The following is a 23,175-nucleotide window of genomic DNA, read 5'->3' as shown; positions in this document are numbered from 1 at the left end:
GAATTTGTGATCCAGTGTAATTAACAAATATGTTTTAAACTGGCGTGAGGTCCGAGGATGATAAATTAAACGCAAGTTTTATTTATTTTTTCACAATATATTTCGACTACACACGGTAATCGTCTTCAGAGGAACTATAACAAACATAAAAAATAATATATTATTATTAAAATTACGTAAACCACATTACAAACGATATTTTAAATATAATACTTTAAACATTACTTAGTTACATACATAGTTATCACGTCTTCATTGCTTGACGTGGAGTTTATCACTGTCTGTTCGTTATTAAATGTCTGTAAGTGTGGGAGCAAATTTCGATGTCCGATTTGTAATTCATACGTATATTTGGCGGTGTGTTTATAATATGAAGCATTTCAAGTGTGAATCTCTTTCGGTAAATGTCTTCTTGTACGAGAATCGTTGTTGCATCGAAGTTGGTAGAGCGATTTTTCGTTATACAGTGTGTAAATTAGTGCTATTTTTTTGGTTATTGGTATGGTTTTGATATTTGTAGTCTGATTTATGCTGCGATAGTCGAGCTTTTAAGTTTCCTTTTGTTGTTCCTTCATAAATGTAATCGCATGGTTCGTTGTTTTTTCATTACAAGGGATTTTGTATACAACGTTAATCTTATCGGTGTGTGATATTTTTGACTTACTATTGTTAAAAATATTTTTTAATGTGTTTATCGGCTTATGGGCTATTTTTAAATCTTCTCTATTGTAGCAATTCGACTTGGTTAAGCGCTCTGACAAGTTGGGTACATACACTTCTGATTTGAATATTTTTGTTTAAACGCTTTTATCTCCAGTATTTTCCAATGTGCATTTTCTTAATAGGGTTTACACAGGAAAACTATTATTTTTTAAAAGTACTTTTATTTCTTCTTTAATTTGTGGTAAGTGTCGTCTGATATTTTTAACATTCTTCCTATAGAGGCCATTGCTGTATTGATTATAATTGTTTCTGGATGTTTATAGTAAAAGTTAATGATTCGCCCGGAAGATATCTGTTTCTTATACCACTTTAATTTCAATTCATTTCCATGTCGTCCTCGAGTTCCGTTGTAAATTGTATGTTTTTATTAAAGGAATTTAGAGCATTGAGACTGTTTTGTACCTCGTTTTCATTTATTATCGCAAATAGGTCGTCAACATACTTCGAGATTAGCCTCGGCATTCGTGATAATTTGTTTATTGTGTTGTCTAACAACTTTTCCATTACTATATCAGCAATCACTGGTGAAATCGGTGATCCCATAGGTAACCTTTTTAGCTGTGTGTATACTAAGACTTTGAATTTAAAATATCTGTTTTCTTCTATGCATAAATTTATTATTTCCATAAATGATTTAACTGGTATATTTGTATGTTTTTCTATAATCTTCCATTTTTCTTTTATAATGTCAAGTGCCAGATGTGTTGGTATGCTGGGAAATAAGGAGACTACGTCAAAGGATATAACTTTTCATCGCCATACATATATTTGTTGTTCAAATCTTGCAATCGATTTTTAAGTAACTTCTCATAGAGCTACAAACGTGAAACTTTACACATAAGTTAGAACACCGTGACAATGTAACAAAAGGGAAAAAAATCCGTTAGGTTGCGCACGGATCGAAATAGGTCGGTTGAATATTTGTCCGCTTTTCATACAAACTTTGCAATAGATTTTTAAGTAACTTCTCATTGAACTACACACTGTAAAACTTCACAGATAGGATAAGACGCCGAAAAAATTTAAGAAAAGGAGAAAAAATTCCGTTAGGTGGCGCAAGGATCGAACTAGTTAGGTAAATATTTGGAAATTTGGTGTTTTGAGATCGATTTTAAAGTAACTTCTCATTGAGCTACAAACATGAAACCTCAGAGACAGGTTAAGACACCGTGACAAAGGAACAAAAGGAGAAGAAAATCCTTTAGGTGGCGCGCGGATCGAAATAACTAAATAAGAATTTGAAAATTTGAAAATTTTCAAACCAGCTTTTAAGTAACTTCTCGATGAGCTAGAGACTTGAAATTTCAAACTTAATTTTGAGGTCGATGACGGCCAATGACACGAAACAAAAAGATGCCCCCTAGGGAATGAGATATTCAGAAAAATCTTACGAAACGGAGGGAATTTTGGGATAGATTTTTATGTATGTTCTCATTGAGCTACAACTGTAAAACTTCACAGATAGGATAAGACGCCGAGAAAATTTTAGAAAAGGAGAAAAAATTCCGTTTGGTGGCGCACGGATCGATATATTTAGATAAGAGTTTGGAAATTTGGTGTTTTGAAATCGACTTTAAAGTAACTTCTCATTGAGCTACAAACATGAGACCTCATCGACAGGTTAAGACACCGTGACAAAGGAACAAAAGGATAAAAAAATCCGTTAGGTGGCGCACGGATCGAAGTAATTAGATAAGAATTTTAAAATTTTCAGACCAGCTTTTAAGTAATTTCTCGATGAGCTAGGGACTAGAAATTTCAAACTGAATTCAGAGGGTGATGACAGCCGATGGTAATATGCAAAAAGATTCGCTAGGGGACGAACGGGATTAGATATTTAGAAAAATCGTGCGAAATGGAGCGAATTTGGGATTGATTGTTATGTAAGCTCTCATTGAGCTACAACTGTAACACTTCACAGATAGGATAAGACGCCGAAAAAATGTAAAGAAAGGAGAAAACATTCCGTTAGATGGCGCACTGTTCTAAATATTTAGATAAGAATTTTTAAATTTTGAGTTTTGAGATCGATTTTTAAGCAAGTTCTCATTGAGCTACAAACATGAAACTTCACAGATAGTTTAAGACGCCGTTACAAAGGAACAAAAGGAGAAAATAAAATAAAAAATGTTAAGCAGTTCTTTTATATAAATGGACAAAAATCAGCGAAAAATGTCTCCTTATATAAAGACATGTTCTTGCTAAACTTTGATTTTTAAATTTTGACATAGAAATTGCAACAATATTTATGTGAAGTAAAAATATAAAGGAGGAGCACAATTGTTTGACTAATAAAATCTCCTTTCCTACCAACTTTCCAATTCAAGTAAAGTGCGCTCCACTTTTATATTTTTACCTCTCATAAATATTTTTGCAATTTCTATGTCAAAATTTTAAAATCAAAGTTTAGCAAGAATAAGTCTTTATATAAGGAGACATTTTTCGCTGATTTTTGTCCATTTATATAGGGGAAGTGCTTAAATTTATTTTATTTTAATTTAAAAGTACTTTTATTTCTTCTTTAATTTCCGCGTGGTAAGTGTCGTCCACCGTGGTGTGATGGTAGCGTGCTCCGCTTACCACACCGGATGCCCTGGGTTCAAACCCCGAGCAAAGCAACATCAAAAATTTTAGAAATAAGGTTTTTCAATTAGAAGAAAATTTTTCTAAGCGGGGTCGCCCCTCGGCAGTGTTTGGCAAGCGCTCCGGGTGTATTTCTGCCATGAAAAGCTCTCAGTGAAAACCCATCTGCCTTGCAGATGCCGTTCGGAGTCGGCATAAAATCATGTAGGTCCCGTCAGCCCAATTTGTAGGGAAAATCAAGAGGAGCACGACGCAAATTGGAAGAGAAGCTCGGCCTTAGATCTCTTCGGAGGTTATCGCGCCTTACATTTATTTATTTTTTATTTATAAGTGTCGTCTGATATTTTTAACATTCTTCGTATACAGCCCATTGCTGCCCTGATTATCATTGTTTTTGGATGTTTGGAGTAAAACTTAATGATTCATCCGGAAGATATCTGTTTCTTATACCACTTTAGTTTCAATTCATTTCCATGTCGGATGAAAATTGAGTCGAGGTAAGGTAATTTTCCGTCCTCCTCGAGTTCCGTTGTGAATTGTATGTTTTTGTTAAAGGAATTTAGAGCATTGAGACTTGCATTCTAATTTATCATCCTCGGACCTCAAGACAGCTTAAAACATATTTCCAAAGTAAGAGGTCGCTAAATAACCACATATATGCAAAGACGGAAGGCACGCCGTATGCATTCAAAACCAAATATGGAGTTTACAGAATTTAAAACCAGCTATAACAACACCAAAGCACTTCTAAATAAATATCGATCGATGTAAAAAAAAAAAAAATGGTAAAACAAAAATCTAACGGATTGGCTTCGCATAATCATTATCATTCCGTCGTTTCACAACAGTAGTCCGCACTGGCTTGAAACCTCCCTTGCATTCTTTCTGGGAAATTCTTTCGTTCGTTTGATTGAATTCATTGGGGTTTGTCAATGCCAGTGTTTTTCTCGCGGGTACCTTCGATTTTGATTTGTTAGGCCCATTCATTCCATCAACCTTTGCCCAATTTACTTTCTTTGACCTTCATGGTCTCTGTTGGATCTTCTCCACCAGCACTCGCTTACTGCTGAACCCTTTAAGTGGTATATCCTGGTTCTTGTAGCGCATATTCCTTCTTTGCATGTCGATCCTGATGTCATGGTCAACTAAGAAGTCCACTCCCAATATGACTTCATCAACAATCTCCGCCACAACGAATTTGTGTAGTATCGTGACCGTTCCAATTAAGACCTCACATACCACTTCTCCTTGGACTTGGTTATACTCGCCAGTGACTGTACGCAACCTTGCTCCAAGTAACGGCTTTACTCTCCTGTTGACCAAATCAGGTCGAATTAAGGAATGAGATGCGCCCGTATCTACAGTCAGTGCACGTTCTTTGCCATCCACATTTCCTTTGACGGTAAGACTGCTCGATTTTCTTCCAATTTGCGAGATAGATATCACAGGACATTCAATAGCTGTGGAAATTTCTCGATATTTACATCAGACTCGCTCTTTCTTATCTCCTCCAGCTATGCGTTTACGACCAGCCAAGTTGGAAGTACCAAGACCGGTGCTGCAGTCGCGTGCAATGTGACCAGGCTTCCCGCATTTGAAGCATTTGATTACTCTATTACTCCGCTTTTGCGATCCTTTCAGCGCCTTCAATATTGTGTTCACACAGTCTGGCCTTTCTACTTCCACACGGCGTGTCTTGAAAACTGGCTTACACAGAAGCGATGCTGTTTGCTGAGTCAGCGCATGGGATACTGTTTCCGCAAATGTTGGCTTTGGATTTGCGTATGTCGCTCGCTTCGTTTCAACGTCCCGTATTCTATTAATAAAGCCCTGGATTTTTACCTTCTCGGTGTATTCCACTGGTGCGTCTGCATTTTCGAGATGAGCCAATATTTCAACATCCCACGCAAATTCCTGCAAAGTCTCATTCGCCTTTTGGTAACGGTTTGCAACTCAATTTGGTATATCTGTTTCCTATGCTCGCTTCGTTTCGACAGCGGCCACCAATACTTAATAACTGTTCCGCTCGTACTCTGGAATAGTCTGTAAGATTTCAGCTGCAGGCCCTTTCTATGTCATGAACAGTGCAGCAACTTTATCTTCCGCATTCCAGTTGTTCACTGCTGACGTCTTATCAAATAGCTTGAATACCTGGAAAGGAACAGAGCCGTCAAAAAATGGAGTTTTTACCTTCGGATTGCTCGCTGGAACAGCTGGGCGATTTAGTTGTAACTGCTGCATAAGACCTTTCAACGCTTCTATCTCGGCATCAATTTTGTCCTCGAGTTGTAAAATTTCTGCATCCTGCTCTTCCAGTTTCGCACAGAGCTGCGATGATACCTGTTCCGAAATTAGTGTCGACATTTCAGATATACATGCCTCTTGCGCTTCCAATTGGGATGACATATATGTCTTCTTTTCTTCCAATTGAGATGACATTTGCGACAACGTTTCTGAAATGCGTGCCTTCTGTGACTCCAGCTGAGATGCCATTGTCGATGTTTGTGCAGATATTGCAACCAATATCATGTTAAAATCTGTGCTCGTCACTGTATGCGGTGTTTCGTTTTTTTCTTCCATTTTTGTTGTTGTCTTGTCGTTATCAGGATCAAACACATACTAGTCAGCATTGATTTCTTCAAATACCATAGCTACCCTTAGCCGCCTTTGTAGCTCAGATTTATTGCCAAGTTGTATTCGCAATCTTCCGAATTTATTCAACAATTCTTCTTCTGAAACCAATTGTAACGAACTTTTGGGAAACTCCGTTTAGCATTAACACTCAATATAATGGGAGGAAACACCGACAATGAAAGTGCTCAGCCACTTCCACTGGCAAACACGCAGCCGGCAAACAATCAAACACAACCTCAAAATGTTTTGCCGACTACACCAATGCAAAATACTCTGCCGGAGTTTCACGTGGATGCAGCAGTAGTTCCGCGTATCAATCCACCAAGTATGACAGAAACTAATGTCTAGTGTGGTGGTATGATAAATTTTACCTTCCTTTTTGTTGGCTTTGGGATGTAGCTGTGGTGATGATGGCGAGGATTGTGGCGGCAGTAGCAGCGCGTTGCACTTTTATGGTGCTGCAAGTGCACTTCCCTTCGTTTGGATGTGGAGGTGGCTGCTTCGGTGGCGGCGGTGATGGCGATGTGATGGGTATGACGATGGTGATATGATGTGGTGGCGGTGCGTTGGTGGTACAGCGGCGTTGTGCTGACTACGTCCTGCAGCGTTTAGTTGCTGAGACCTTACACTTTGCGCAATTTCCAATAGAAAATCTTGGATATGAGCGCAGTTCTGATTTCACAATTGGAACTTTCTTGTGTATCCAATTTAACACAATTTGTTAAAGAAAAAATGAGAACTGGTGTTTACTTGTACACAGTGGTAAACTTAATTAAATTATATATTTTTGCACTTCAACTTACAAAAAAGAATAGGTTTTTACAAAAACTTGTGTCACTCCGGGATGGATATTAAATTTCGAATAAGTAATAAAATATAAAAAGAAATGTCAAAACAAATATATATATATATATATGTACATACGTACATGTTACTGTCAGCTCATCAGTTGGGGTTGCCAGAGGGGCGAAATATGTTCAAGCATTCATTTATAATTCCATAATGCTAGTTTAACATGAGTGTTACGTATAATGGTTATACGTATTCTAAGTAATTCACGAATAGCTCAAATATAATATAAAAGTATAAAATATGTAATGAAGTACATATTTCCACGTATAATAATTCATAAATATACGTTTAAATTCAAAATAGGTTTAAATTCAATAGAACATATGCAATAATACATATTGAAGCGTGTAATAATTAAAAATTGGTTATAAATTTACTGTTCTTAAAATAAAGGGTTGGTTGTTGACGACTACGACGGTCGTTCAAACATCGTCCCCGCCCTAGGCGCGTTCAGCGGCTAGAGCCTCTTCCAGCTCTTGAAGAGTCCGTAAAGCATCGCGTACGAGGAGGTCTGACACCTTTCCCCTGAAAGTGGCAGTCTGCAGCCCTTGAGCAGTGCACCGAACGGTGCGTCGAGCGGCAGTAGATGCTGGCGATGGTGCGTCGGTAGCTGGACAAGACCGAGAGACAGCTGGGCGAGAACGGGGTCACACGGTGGGGGCAGAGGGTACCTGAGGTGGTAATACTTGGCGACAAGGCCGGGGTGCCTGGGTATGACGTGGGATGCTCGGGGTTGCATCCCGTCGATGCAACAGAGAGTGGTGCCTTAATCCGCAAGTTCGACAGCGATCATACGAACTGCATTCATCGGTGGCATGAGACAGCGCCAAACAATTCAAACAGAATTTATGCGCCCTCGCGAGTATCCATCGTTGTGGCGGCTTCATTTGCTTGAAGATGCTGCAATTGCGAAGAGCGTGGGTCCGTGCACATACGCGGCATCGTCGGTAGTCGGTTTGCAGCGGCGGGCTGCGCGCGACCCCTGCTGACCGCAAGGAATTTTGGGGTGCCCGTTGCTGAAATGTTAATGCCGGGAGTTTCAGTTGGCATTATGTTGCGAAATACGACATATTGGAGACGGTGATGTGGTAAGAGTGGTTAGAGGTGGTTTGAGAGTAGCTAAGAATTCTCCGGGTTTGTCCAAGATGGTGGGCTTTCAGTCTGGGGGAAGAAACAGAGCTTAACAAGTGGTCGTGTGAGGGTGCCGGTTTGCGTACGAACGTCAACAACACGTATATGACCGTCATGGCCTGGATGTATTTTTTCAATACGTCCAAGGCGCCATTCAGTCGGGGGAATTGAGTCGTCGTGAATGCAGACACACTCACCGACCTTGGGTTCGGGTTGTGGATTTTTCCACTTCTGCCTTTTTTTGGAGATCCTTTAGGTAGTCTTCCTTCCACCTTTTGCTGAACTGATGATGTAAGCTTTTTACCCTGTCCCATCGATTTATAAGAGATAACTCCGCGTGGTCCACTTCAGGGATAGCGAGGAGGGGCAACCTCGGAGAAAGTGGCCGGGGGTCAGCGCGGTAAACTCGGTGGGATCTTGGGATAAAGGTGAGATAGGACGAGTGTTCAACACGGCTTCTATTCTTACCAAGAGGGTGGTAAATTCTTCAAAGGTGAACTTGTGGGCTCCTGCAGTCCTTTTGAAGTGCAGTTTGAAACTCTTCACTGCAGACTCCCACAAGCCGCCCATGTGGGGAGCTCCGGGCGGAATAAATTTCCAATTGATGCCCTGGGGAGAGTATTTCGCGGTTACTTCTTGAGATGCAGTTTTCATGAAGTCAACGAACTCTTTTTCCGTCGCGCTTTTAGCTCCAATAAACGTTTTGCCGTTGTCACTCATCATTGTGGCAGGATATCCACGACGTCCGACGAAACGAGCAAATGCTGCGAGAAAGGAATTTGTTGTTAAGTCCGAGCACAGCTCAAGGTGGATAGCTTTTGTCACGAAACAGACAAAAACGGCCACGTAGCCTTTCAGTAAGGTGTGAGACCTTAGCAAGGAGGCTTTTATTTGAAAAGGCCCCGCAAAGTCGACACCGGTAGTGGTAAAAAGCGGAGCGTATGTGCATCGTTCCGGGGGCAAGGCCGCCATGATTTGCGATCGCATTTGCTGCTTGTGGAGGGTACAAGTTTTGCACTGATGTATGCATCTCTTTATGAGGGGTTTGAGTCGTGGAATATAGAGATCCTGTCTGAGGCATTGCTGCATGAGACGTATTTCGGCATGGAGAAGAAGTTCATGGAGGTACTGTATATAGAGGACAGCGAATCTTGATTTTTCTGGGATAATAACGGGATGTTTTTCATTGTAAGTCAACGTCGAATGAACTAATCTACCATGAACCCTGAGGAGCCCGTTTTCATCGAGGTATTGGCTGAGGGTTACTAGAGAGCTTCTTTTATCAATTGGTTTTGCATTTTCCAAGCATGCTCTTTCGCGAGGAAAATATCGGGTTTGCGTTAACGTCACAAGTTCATTTTTCGTTTCTGTCTTCATGAGACAGAGAGGGAGTGTAAGCGGGTTTAATGCCTCGAATTCGGTCCTTGAGATTATTAATGAACTTAAAAGCATATGCCATGACCCCGAGGGCGCGAGGAAAAGAGGAAAATCGATCCAATACATCGGGGTCATCTTCAGCTGAGTGTAGTGCTTCGATTCGGCGCATTTCAGGCGGGTTGATACTGCGGGTAGATGGTTTTGGCCAAGCTTCGGGGGGCTGGGTCAGCCACGCAGGGCCATTCCACCACAGCGAACAATTTGCCAAGTCCATGGGTTTGCATCCTCTAGTGCCCATATCTGCTGGATTGTCGCGACTGCCTACATGCTTCCAGGAGGCGCTTCCGACGAGATCCATAATTTCAGCTGTTCGATTGGATACGAAAGTTTTCCAAGCGTGGGAAGGCTTTTCGAGCCATGCTAACACAATTTCCGAGTCAGATCACATGTAAAGATTTTTAAGAGAGAGCTCGAGATGGGATTGTACGACGGCGATTAGTCGGGCAAGGAGTAGAGCTGCACATAGTTCTAGTCTTGGAAGACTGGTAGTGCGAAGAGGGGCAACCTTGCCTTTAGCGACCAGAAGGTGGGACGACGTGGTAGCACCGTGGGTTGTTTGCAGATATATAGTGGCGCAATATGCCTTTTCTGACGCATCGCAGAAGCCATGCAGTTCAACCTGCTGGTTCGGGATGTAGTCAACCCATCGAGGTATCTTTATATTTGAGATGTTGGGTAAATTTTTTGCGAACTGCGTCCATTTAATGAAGCGGAGGGGCTTCACTGGTTCGTCCCAGCCAGTTCCGTCTATCCATAGCTCTTGGAGTAAAATCTTGGCCTGAATCATAATCGGCGTAAGCCACCCTTCGGGGTCAAAAAGTTTTGCGACCGAGGAGAGAATTTGTCGTTTTGTACTAGCGGACGAGAGGGGTATTGAGTCCACTGTATACGAAAACGTGTCGGTCAGAGCGTTCCACTGTAAGCCGAGAGTTTTGGTGTTGCTTGCTTTCTCGAATTCCAAGAGATTGGTATCTAGCAAGTCCTCTTCTTTGATGTTTTTTATTATACTGGGGTGATTGGCCGTTATTTTCCGTAATGGAAATCCTGTTGACGCTACCACTTGGATGACTTGGGAGAGAGAGGTTTCAGCAGAGAGAATTTCATGGCTGCCAGAGGGAATGCCATCTACATATGTTTCTTTCGTCAAAACAGGGACGGCTTTGGGGAAAGTTTCTTCTACATCTTTGGCCAGTTGGTGAAGAGTACGTATGGCGAGGTAGGGGGCACAGTTCACACCGAATGTGACTGTTTTCAGAAGATAGTCTTTTATGGGGTCGCTCGGAGATGAGCGAAAGACGATCCTCTGATAGTCTCTGTCCTCTTCGTGCATTATAATTTGACGATACATTTTTTCTACGTCTCCGTTGAAAACAAATTGGTATGTACGCCACTTGAGAATCAGAAGCAGCAGATCGGGTTGGAGGGTAGGGCCGGTATAAAGAACGTCGTTGAGCGCATGTCCAGATGCCGACTTCTTTGAGGCGCTAAACACGACCCGCACCTTTGATGTCTTTTTCTCGGGTTTGACAACTGCGTGATGAGGAAGATAAAATGAGAGGCATTTTCCTCCGTCAAATTTTTCATAGGAGCGGTTTCCTCCATATGATCGAGGGTGAGGTATTCTTCCAGGACACTATCATATTGAATCTTTAAATCCCCTTTCTTCTGGAAACTTCTCTCCATTCCAAGAAACTGGCTTAGAGCTGAAGACCGAGAGTGGGATAATGAGATTGACTCTGGTAAGCTGGGTTTAAACGGCAGCCTTACGATATAACGACCGTTATCATCGCGTGAGGTTGTGGCTGCATAGAAATTCTCGCAAAACTCGTCTTCTGGGGTTATTTGGGGTTTGGGGGGAACTTCCTCCAATTCCCAGAATTTTCGCAATAGAGAGTTCAGATCTTCGATCGTCACTTCTGACACTTGCACGCAGAAAGCGTTGACCATTACAGGGGCTCTACCGCTCAGAATCCATCCAAAAATGGTTTTCTGCGCTAGAAGATGGGGGGAAAGTTTCTCAACGCCATTTTGGATGATTTGCGATATTACATCACTGCCTAGGACGAGATCTATTTGCGAGAGTGAGTGACAGTTCGAGTCTGCGAGGTTCAGGTGTGCCCATTTTGCTTGAAGCTTGCTAGTGAGCTTAAGCGAGGGGAGCATTTTTGTTAGCCGGGGTAATACTATTGCCTCTGCACTTATTCTGGTTTTAAAATCGGGGGATACCAAAGTCAGAGAGCACAATTTGTTTGAGGTCTGAACTACCTTACCGCCCATTCCTGATATTTCAAATCTGGAGGGTTTGAATGGGAGTTTGAGTCTATCTTGGGCTCTGGTAGAGATAAAGGTTCGTTCAGATCCCTGATCTACAAGATATCTGAGTTTGAAAATGTCTCCTTTATGCTCTACGGGTACGATAGCCGTGGGTAAAATTATTTCACAATCGTTTTCGGAATAAAACGATTGGACTTGGCTTTTCTGCGAGCATGAAGGGATTTCATCCAGGGCATTGGCTTGATCGGGAGTATTACCGGGTGAGACTGTGGAATTAGTGGTCGTGGCTTGTGAGGCTGTCTTTTGCAATCGAGAGGGTTGTCTTTTCGGCACTTGAGATGTGTCTTCGTGAAGAACTGAGTTGTGCCGATCTTGATATTGATTGCAAGTTTGAATACTGGAACAGTCTTTCAATATGTGTGACAGAGAGAAGCATTTGAAACACATATTGTTTTCTCTCACAAACCTTCTGCGATCAGAGGTTGACAGCTTCTTAAATTTGAAGCAACTTATAAGTTGAGGTTTTACACATAGCGCACTTGTACATTGTCCGCTGCTCTGTCATATGAGACTGGGTGTGGGAGGTCGATTTATTTGGAAACGCATGTGGCTGTTGGGGTTAAAATGGCGGCCTAGTTTGAGGAGGAGTGAATTTACTTTTACTTGGGCGCCATTGATCAACTCTTTCTACCACTTCGTATCGCGTTGTGAGAAACTGGTCCATTTGGGACCAGTTGGGAAGTTCTCTTCTTGAGGTTAGAGATTGCTCCCACAACGTGACTGTATTTTCTGGGAGTTTAGATATAATAGTATGGGGTCCCAGTTATCTGTGGAGACTTGTTGCGTGGCGAGAATTTGAAGGCAATTATTTACCGACGATTGCAACCTTTTAATGTCTTCACTGTTTTCGGTAGTGATAGTTTTTAAATTCATCAGGGCCCGTATTTGATTATCTACGAGAACTCGTCTGTTCTCGTATCGGGCCTTTAGGGTTTCCCACGCTAAGGCAAAGTTGTCGTCAGTCAAGGGGAATTGATTGACTATTTGAGCTGCCTTTCCTTGGGTTTTGTATCTGAGGTGATACAATTATTGGGCTTGGGAGAGTTTCGGGTGGTTAATATAAACGGCTGTGAACATGTCACCATAAAATATTTCGGTATCGCAGGGAGGGATTTTTAGCGAAATACCGGAGTTTTCGGGTGGACCTGGTGTGCCGGTAGGGCGAGCGGGGGCATTTGCTTGTTTAAGCAACTGAAGCTGGTCTTCGATCTGGGATTTTGTGTCTTCGTACGCTATGAGACAGTACCTGTATATGCTATTAGCAGATGTTGGAAAATCTTCGGGCAGGTCCTGATCTGGGGTTTCGACAATCTTATCGAAGACGGTTTGGACTCTATTCCAGCATTTTTCTATGTTTGAGTTTTTTATTTTGAGTGAGGACTCCGTGTTGTCTTGGAGCGACGTCGACCTAAACCGAGCACAATATTCCATAAAATTGTCCGTTTCGGATGTAAATTTTTTGGGGGCAGACGAGATTTTAAATCTTTTAACTCCTTGAGTTTTGGAGCCACCTTTTTTGGTTTCATCGTCACTCATTTTTGAGCTTTGTTTTATGACGCTTACAAATGAGAATTAACAAAAAATTTAACTTCAGAGAGCAAAAACTTTTTTTTTTTTGAATAGAGTATTTGCTTTTAACTATGTGAGGGAGTTACGTTTAAATATTCACGTTAAATAGCAAGAGAGAATAATTTTCAAAACCAAAAAAAGTTTTTAAGTTAAATGTATTTGAGGGTGAGACTGAGCAAATTTGACCACTGTGCTGCGTTTGCACTATATTTAATATGTATATGAGGGGGGTTTAAATATACGTGGGAAAAATTATGTGAGATATATGTATATATACGTATTAAAAAGTATCTCGGGGGTAAATTATTATAATTTTGATACGTGAAATTAATTCGTATGAGATTATCTAAAAAGTTGTTTTTTTTTTGTTTTTTGTTTTCGGTGTGACTTAGAGGAGTCTTATTTAGCTTCGATTTGTTGGACTGTAGAGGCTTTGAGGAGAGAGAAATTGGTAGCTTATCGAAATTCTTAATGGAATGAATGGAATGAATTTATAGCGTGCAAATTTAATACGAGAAACGTGCTATTACACGCACTGCACCACTCTTGTACCACTGTGCACGAGATTTTATTTCACCGCTTATGTCGCTTTCTTTCTTTGGTATATCCGTATGTATGTATACGCAAGTATGGAGATTTACAAATGTTTTTTGCGTTTTATATTAATTTAAATGGGGAGAAATCAGAAGTTAGCAGAAGTTGTGCAATATATTTAATTAACGACAAGAGATATTTTAATTTAGAATGAGAAAATTTTAAATTATTAAGAGGTTTGTCGTATTAAAAGGGGTGCTTTTAGCAAGTGTGCCCACTGTAGCTACTACTGAGTTTTTCTTATTTTGCTTTGCACATATACCGTACTGAGTTTTGCAATATGGGGTTATTGCTATATGTATATATATATATATGAAATGGTATGTGCAGGTTTTGGTGGGAAATTGAGAAAATTTGGCGGGAAATGTGGATTATTGGCGGGAAATAATAATCCTCGAAAATGAAATTTGCCTTAATTTTCTTTGTTTATATTCTTTGCTGCACTGGGAACTGGGTATTAAATTTGATTTAATAGTCACGGTTTTTTGGCAAGGCCTATGTGTTGTGTATAGGAGCACTTTTGGTCGTTGGCTGCTTAATGGCGACGAAGGACCATTGTCTAGGGATGTGGTATGATAACTTTTACCTTCCTTTTTGTTGGCTTTGGGATGTAGCTGTGGTGATGATGGCGAGGATTGTGGCGGCAGTAGCAGCGCGTCGCACTTTTATGGTGCTGCAAGTGCACTTCCCTTTGTTTGGATGTGGAGGTGGCTGCTTCGTTGGCGGCGGTGATGGCGATGTGATGGGTATGACGATGGTGATATGAATTGGTGGCGGTGCGTTGGTGGTACAGCGGCGTTGTGTTGACTACGTCCTGCAGCGTTTAGTTGCTGAGACCTTACACTTTGCGCAATTTCCAATAGAAAATCTTGGATATGAGCGCAGTTCTGATTTCACAATTGGAACTTTCTTGTGTATTCAATTTAACACAATTTGTTAAAGAAAAAAAGGAGAACTGGTGTTTACTTGTACACAGTGGTAAACTTAATTAAATTATATATTTTTGCACTTCAATTTACAAAAAAGAATAGGTTTTAACAAAAACGTGTGTCACTCCGGGATGGATATTAAATTTCGAATAAGTAATAAAATATAAAAAGAAATGTCAAAAAAAAAAAAATATATATATATGTACATACGTACATGTCGTTGTCAACTCATCAGTTGGGGTTGCCAGAGGGGCGAAATATGTTCAAGCATTCATTTACAATTCCATAAGTGCTAATTCTTGTTTAACATGAGTGTTACGTATAATGGTTATACGTATTCTAAGTAATTCATGAATAGCTCAAATATAATATAAAAGTATAAAATATGTAATGAAGTACATATTTCCACGTATAATAATTCATAAATACACGTTTAAATTCAACATAGGTTTAAATTCAATAGAACATATGCAATAATACATATTGAAGCGTGTAATAATTAAAAATTGGTTATAAATTCACTGTTCTTAAAATAAAGGGTTGGTTGTTGACGACTACGGCAGTCGCTCAAACAACTAATATTGAATCATATTTCTTATCCTTCGAATTCTGGTTTGCGGCTACCGGAGTTACCAACGATAACAGAAAGTACAATTTAGTTTTGGCGCAGGTATCGCCAAACAAACTGACAGAGTTAAAGTCCATGCTACACTCCAGCTAAATCGCTATGAGTACATCAAATCTAAACTCATAGCACACTTCGCGGACAGTCAACAGCGAAGGGTACAACGTATTCTCTCTGATATGCCATTGGTCGATTTAAAACCTAGCCAACTTTTCAACGAAATGCGCCGCGTAGCTGAGAGCGCACTTTGCGAAACCGTACTCGAAGACTTGTGGGCATCACGTTTGCCACCACACGCCCAAGCCGCAGTTATCGCCTTGAAAGGTGACATAGCAGATAGGGTTACAATTGCCGATGCTATTGTCGACTCTCTCAATTTTCGACAAATTAATGCTATCGGTGCTTCAAGCACATCTACGCCTCAGGCCGCTCAAAAGAACGAATCCCTTGCATTGCAGGAACTACAGCAACAAATAGCCCAACTCACAAAACGATTTGAGTCCATGTCAGATGGTAGACCGAGAAGTCGCAGTCGAAGCAGGCGTGATCACCAACGCAACACGGACAAGGAAGCGAACCATCCAAACGATTTGTGTTGGTATCAAAATCGATTCGGTGCAAGTGCACGGAAGTGCAAAGCACCTTGCACGTTCAACAAACGCGAGACGACGCAATGACTATACAAAACAGAGACTGCAACGCACACTCGCTACGTACAACAAACAGTCATACATCGCCTCAAACTATACGATAATCTTTAAAATTACCAATTTTTAATAGACACTGGAGCAGATGTTTCAGTCATTCCCTGGAGCTTACGTACTAGTAAACTCAAACCTTCAACAGTAAAACTTTTCGCTGCTAACGGCACACCAATAAAAGTCTACGGTGAGGTTCTTCTTAAAACAAATTTAGGCCTACGGCGCGAGTTTCTCTGGAATTTGCTCATCGCCGACGTAACATGTGGAATAATAGGGGCAGATTTTTTAAGCCATTTCGGGCTACTAGTCGCCTTAAGGCAAAAGCGCTTAGTTGACAATCTAACATCTCTGATCACAACCGGGAAGCTCGTGTACAGCAATATTTTATCCATTAAAACATTCGACGCGCAGTGCGCTTACGCAAGCCTACTCAAAGAATTCGGCAACTTAACACGGTTGGCTCAGTTAGGAAGCCCTGGGAAATCAACAGTAGTGCATCATATAGAGACTCATGGACGTCCAGTATCCGCACGAGCCAGACGTCTCTGTTCGGATAAGTTAGCAGCAGCAAAGGCAGAATTCGACAATTTGATAAAGTTAGGTATCTTTCGGCCTTCAAGTAGCAGTTGGGCTAGTCCTCTCCACATGGTGAGGAAAGCAGATGGTACATGGCGCCCTTGCGGTGATTTTAGAGCTCTACACAGCAAAACAATCCCTGACAGATATTCTATACCATACCAGCAGGATTTTACCAGCAATTTATGTGGTAAGTCTGTATTTTCTAAAGTCGACTTGCAAAAAGCCTTTCACCAGGTCCCCGTAAACCCCGAGGATGTGCCAAAAACGGCGATCATCACTCCATTTGGCCTCTCCGAATTTATGTTCATGTCATTTGGGCTGCGGAATGCAGCACAAACTCTACAGAGGCTTATTCACGAAGTCCTACGTGGGCTCGACTTTGTCTTTCCGTACAAGGACGACATTTGCGTAGCGTCATCGTCCTTTCCAAACATTTATCGCACCATCGCCAGCTTTTTGAGCGCTTAGAGAAGCACAACCTAAAAATAAATGCTACGAAATCTGTGTTTGGTAAATCAGAAATCACATTCTTGGGGCATATTGTCTCCTCTGACGGCGTCAAGCCACTGCAGCAACGCGTTCAGGTAATTCAAGATTTTAAGAGACAAACAATCGTAGCCGAGCTTAAGCGTTTCCTTGCTACAAAAAACTTTTACAGACGGTTCATCCCACATGCTGTCGAAACGCAATTACCTCTTTTGGCCATGTGCCCCGGGAATGTAAAAAACGACCGTTCAAAGCTCAGATGTACGGATACAGCTATAACTGCCTTCGAAAAATGCAAAACCCAGATTATGAATGCTGCTCTCTTAGCACACCCATCAAAATACGCAGAATCGTCCTTGTGGGTCGACGCATCGGATAATGCAGCATGTGCTGTTTTGCATCAGGTTACAGCTAGGAATCTCGAACTACTTGGATATTTCTCGAAAAAGTTCGATAAAACACAGATCCATTACAGCACATACGACCGAGAACTTACAGCGATGTTCTTAGCAGTGCGTCATTTTAAGTACATGCTGGAAGGCGAACATGCCACATTTACACCGACCACAAAGCACTAATTTATGCATTGCATAAGAACTCTGAGAAGACATCGAGCAGGCAAGCTCGCCAATTGGACTACATATCCCAGATAACAACCGACATTCGATACGTCGAAGGGAAAAACAATGTAGCAGCTGACATGTTCTCAAGAATCGCAATGCTTGACGGAAGAGGCATAGACTACGGCAAGTTAGCAGATGACCAACAAACAGACGAAGAGCTACAGCGGCTGCGTCAAGGCAGCGCAAACTCGTCCCTACAGCTTAAGTTATTCAGCGTCCCCGGTAGTAACAAGCAAATAATCTGCGACTGTTCAACAGGTAACATCAGACCATTTATCACCAAAAAATTTAGCGCAACCGTCTTAAAAACAACACTTGGTTTACGTCACCCAGGCACACGTGCTACAGCAAAATTGGTTTCCAGCAGATTCGTTTGGCCAGATATCCAGCGTGACAGTAAAGCCTTCGCTCGGTCGTGTATGCAATTTCAAAAAGCTAAAGTTACTCGGCACACATTCTCGCCACTCATTGGATATGAATCGGGTCATACGCGGTTTGACCACATCAACGTCGACGTTGTAGGGCCATTTCCTCTTCACAACGGCAATCGTTACGCCTTCACCATCATCGATCGCTTTTCCAGATGGCCAGAGGCAGTTCCAATTCCAGATATGACAGCAAAAACTATTGCTAAAGCACTCATAACTAATTGGATCGCCAGCTTCGGAGTACCTACCACTATAACTTCGGATCAAGGGCGACAATTTACATCCACGTTATTTAAAGAGCTAACTAAATCACTCGGAATAACGCATTTAAAAATAACAGCCTATCACTCGCAGGCTAACGGGATAGTGGAGAGATGGCACCGAACATTAAAAGCTTCCATCTTTTGCACCGACTCAGAACGCTGGACTGATTTCCTACCGACTATTCTACTAGGTTTACGCACCGTCCACAAAGAGGATCTAGGAGCATCACCTGCTGAATTAACCTATGGTACAGCATTGCGAATCCCATCGGAATTTTTCACACACAACAGTCAAATTAAAACGCAATCGGACTTCGTTACCGAGCTTACGGAGGTAATGAACTCCATCAGTCCCACCGAAACAGTGTGGCATGGAAAAAAGAAAATGTTTATCCACCCGGATCTATCAACTTGCGAGCACGTATTTATGCGGAACGATTCAGTACGTCCATCATTTTCAAAACCGTACGAAGGACCGTACAAGGTAATATCGAAATCAGATAAATATTATAAGATCATCGTAAGAGGTAAACCAGTCAACATTTCCATCGACAGACTGAAGCCAGCGTACTTGCCCACGGAAGACGTATCGCCACAAAGCAAAAGGTGTCGAACCTTATCGACTAGGTCAAAACCACGGCGGGTTAAATTTGTTCCATACAAACCACAATAAACGGTTCACCCAGTCTAAGGGGGAATACTGTGGCAACGCTTTTCAGCTGAGGGTAGCAGAAAACCAGCAACACTCATTTAAAACCTTTTAACATTTTAGTTTTATGAAACCCTTTCATTTTTTCCGTTATTCATCCTTCTTATTTTTCACTTGGTAAATTAAACACACATTTTTTGAAAAAATCTAAAAAGAATTTCTATTTAATAATTGGTACGAGAAACATTGGTAAGGCTAAATATATATGATTAAGTGGACCCAATTTTTTTTTTTTTTAACGGTAATTCGTAAATATCTCAAAAACGTTACCATAGAATTAAAAATAATCTTGAGTTTCGGAATCAGGGGGTTATTTTACATAAGAATTCCATAGTGGCGTCTCTCGTGCAGAAAAAAATTTGAATTTGTGATCCAGTGTAATTAATAAATATGTTTAAGCTGGCGTGAGGTCCGGGGATGATAAATTAACACGCAAGTTTTCTTTATTTTTTTCGCAATATATTTCGATTACACACGGTTATCGTCTTCAGAGGAACCATAACTAACATAAAAACACAAAAAAAAAATATAATATAATATAAATTACGTAAGCCACATTACAAACGATATTTTAAATATAATACTTTATACATTAATTAGGTACATACATATGTAGTTACCACGTCTTCACTGCTTGACGTGGAGTTTATCACTGCTTATCTGTTCGTTACAAGGTGCGGAGAACGCTCAAAATACGATCTCTCAAACAACTTATCGCTCAATTAAAATTGAGTGCTTGACATTTCTCGCGAGTGAGAAATCGAATTTGCCTACGAATGAATAAACAATCTCTCACAATATACAACAATTTTCACAAACTAATACGAGCGACAAAACTTCTTTTCAAGCGTGGTGATTCGATTTTTCGGTATCGATCGTTATTTGCGAGCGTCCACTGCAAAACTCAAATATTTTTTCGTTTCAAAAAGATTGATCGCGCGATCGATCGCGATCGTTCGTTTGAAAATCAATATGATGTTGTAAAATAAACAATCTTTTAAATAATGGTGATGCAATATATTTGAGTTTTCCCTTGATAAGTTGAATGAAAAGAATATCTTTTTTTATAAGTAATATGTGAAAAATTGAATTAATTAATTTTTAGATAAATTGTAACTAAATTAAAATTTTTTTTTAAATGTTCTCATACATTAAGCCATAAAGGGTTATCCCCTCTTAACACAAAGAAAAGTTACTATTTTTGTAATAAGCATTTAACAAAACTGAACAATTTACTTGAATTTATTTCTAATTTATATGTATTGCGATCGTCTAGAGAAGGCCCCAAGTACATACAAAATTATCAGTAATGAGAAATTATAGAAATGCATATACATATGTACATTGGGATGAGTGTTGTTATAATGAAAAAGTTTTTCAAGGCATCTAAAAATATAGCCGTATAAAATTTCAAATTTTATGTGTTGTTTTATGTTCAGAAGAGTCTCATACGGACCTTATTTTTTTCTATGCAAATATAAAAAGTGTGGGTTAGTCCCGGGCAAAGCAATATCGAAAAGAGTTTTCTCAATTATACCTACATAGTTAGTTTCGGTAGTTTCGCAAACAATCTGAGGGTATTTCTGCGATGAAAAACTTAGACCCTGGGCCAATCGCATGAAAAAGTAAAATTTTGACAAACCGAAGGAAAATTTTGATAGCTATCGTGGTGAATACGAACGTCAGAATTTTCCCTAGCCAACGAGCCAATGAGGCTAGGTAAAATATTGATAATCGCTAGGTAAAATTTGACAATTACTTTTGTGTGGTCATGCATATATTTTGTTTCAGAAACATACGAAAAGAAGAAATGCATGTCTTTGTGGATTAGCACATCTAAATCGAAAATTTTTCCCCAAAATGGAAAATTTTTACACCTCATTTTTCCATTGAGTAAAATGTTATCGATTGGCACACAGCCTTATCAGCGAAAATTCATCTGCTATGCAGATCCCGTTCGGAGTCCCGCCAATCTATAGGTAAAATTGAAAAGAAGCACGACGGAAATTGGAAGATAAGCTCAATATAAATCTCCTCGGAGGTAAATCGAGCCAGGTATTTATTGTTTTTAGCTATTCGGATGTCCTGAACTATTTTTCACAATATGAAAAGTGAAATAAAATTTGTTTGGCACACCCTAATATACATAGCCCTCTCTCAACGGAAACTTGACTTGACGGAACAGCTAAAATGACGTCAGCCAGCTTATACAAATCCTTTTCTTTTGTGGACAGATTTTTCCAATAATCAAGTAAATCAGCCGCAAAAGGCTTCCTTTCGCCGTGTACTAAATTATCGAGCTTTTGGCGGATACTATCATTGCTTTCAGTTGTCAATGTACACCTGGTCATGATGTTAAACTCCTCTTCTAAAATACTGTAGGGATCATTAAGCAAACCTAGTGCAGCATCTTCAGATTCATTTCTTTCGTTAGGCGAATTGCATTCTCCATTCAAGGAATTAAGGCTTGCGTTTGTTCGTAATATATGCACCTGAGGAAATGACAATTTTTCAAACAAAAGCACATAGTTAGGTTTTTTACACATACCACTGCACTTTTCTTCTGCCTATCAGTCATATACGGTGAATCTAAGAAGTTAAATCTTGGATCGAGGTATATACCAGCAAGGAATGCGTCGTTGTTCATCAATATTTCTTTTCTCTTTTCCGTAGATTCTAACAGTTTGGCAGCAAAAGCATTTCCAGTCATTCCTTTTAATTTAACTTCACATATTAACCAATCTCTGCAGAAATCACCAATGATGTATTGCTCAGTTTGAAGTTGCTTTGTACATTGCGCCATTGGTTTGAATGCATCGACAAAGCTTTCTACAAAGCTCCAATCAATTTCAGTATCAATAGGAAACTCGATCTCGTCTATTTATGTGATCTTCTAAACACAACAGGGACTCCATAATTTGGTTGAGTTCCAGCGGGTGATGTTGTCCAAAGGTGGCATACGTATGTCCACAGTGTTACGACCACGCCTAATGCTCGCCCTTAGGAGTTTCACAATTTGTCTTCAAATTTTCCTTGCATATGCTTGAAGGAATCATGAGCTGCAAGTTGAATTGTATGCGCAGCACATCTAACTATGGCCAGCACTGAATTTAAGCGATCGTGTACTGATTCGCAGTCGTCATCCTCGTTTTCTGAAGGAACCTCCAACTCAACATTTTGCACGTTTGACATTTCCTGCTGGAGTAGTTGGGAGGCTTTTATCATGTTTCTCCCGTTGTCTGATGTAGTTGAATAAATTTATGTCAGTTCAATTTGATATTGCCGTAGGCATTTTAATATTTACTCTTTTAAGAAATGTGCCGTATGCCTCTTTTTCAGTTGTATCATACCAATAGTGTTTATCACAATTTTAAAATCTTTGATGTATTGAATATTTATACCCACATACTTTTTCCCGTCCTTGTGGCAATATAAATCTTTAAACATAACATTTTCTTGGAAAAGTTTAGTTTCAAAATATTTGTTATGTTATCTGTGATAAGGTTCACGTGTTCAACGATATTTTTGGAATTCAAATTTAAGTTAAACTTTTTTTCATAGGGTGCAATAATTTGCTTAAAATATAGTTCGTCGTCGAAAATTCGAAAGGGTATGTTTTTTACAGTTACCAGTCCAACACAACATTTTATAAACTCGGTTTTATTTAATTTTACACGATTTGAGTACTTACTTGCACTTGTGGATGGTTCCACTTCACCAAAGCTATGTTTATGTATGGTGTCGTAGTGTCTTTTAATGTTTCCTAATATATGCCCTTTAAGCTCTTTTTCGCATAAAAGGCATTTTGACAAATTGGTATCTTTATTAAAGGCCACAAGTTTTGCCTTGTCAATATTCGACGTTTTCCCCATTTTTTTTATTAATATAATACTAATAAGATTAAAAGCAATCTACCACGTATATATAACTTTTTTTTCGACTGATTAAACTCAACTTTTTGCATTCGCACCGTAG

The 23,175-nt window shown here is 40.1% G+C and overlaps 1 protein-coding gene and 1 pseudogene across 17 annotated transcripts in view; both read right to left on the bottom strand.

Moving 5' to 3' along the window:
• rho-5 (rhomboid-5) overlaps positions 1 to 23,175 on the bottom strand; it is a 1,371,034-nt gene that overhangs the window by 29,112 nt on the left and 1,318,747 nt on the right. The window lies entirely within an intron of this gene.
• LOC137234713 (uncharacterized) lies at positions 19,669 to 23,072 on the bottom strand (annotated as a pseudogene).

The sequence above is a fragment of the Eurosta solidaginis genome, chromosome X, assembly GCF_040869045.1.
Source record: "Eurosta solidaginis isolate ZX-2024a chromosome X, ASM4086904v1, whole genome shotgun sequence".
Classification (NCBI taxonomy): domain Eukaryota; kingdom Metazoa; phylum Arthropoda; class Insecta; order Diptera; family Tephritidae; genus Eurosta; species Eurosta solidaginis.
This window is presented reverse-complemented; position numbering and strand designations above follow the sequence as displayed.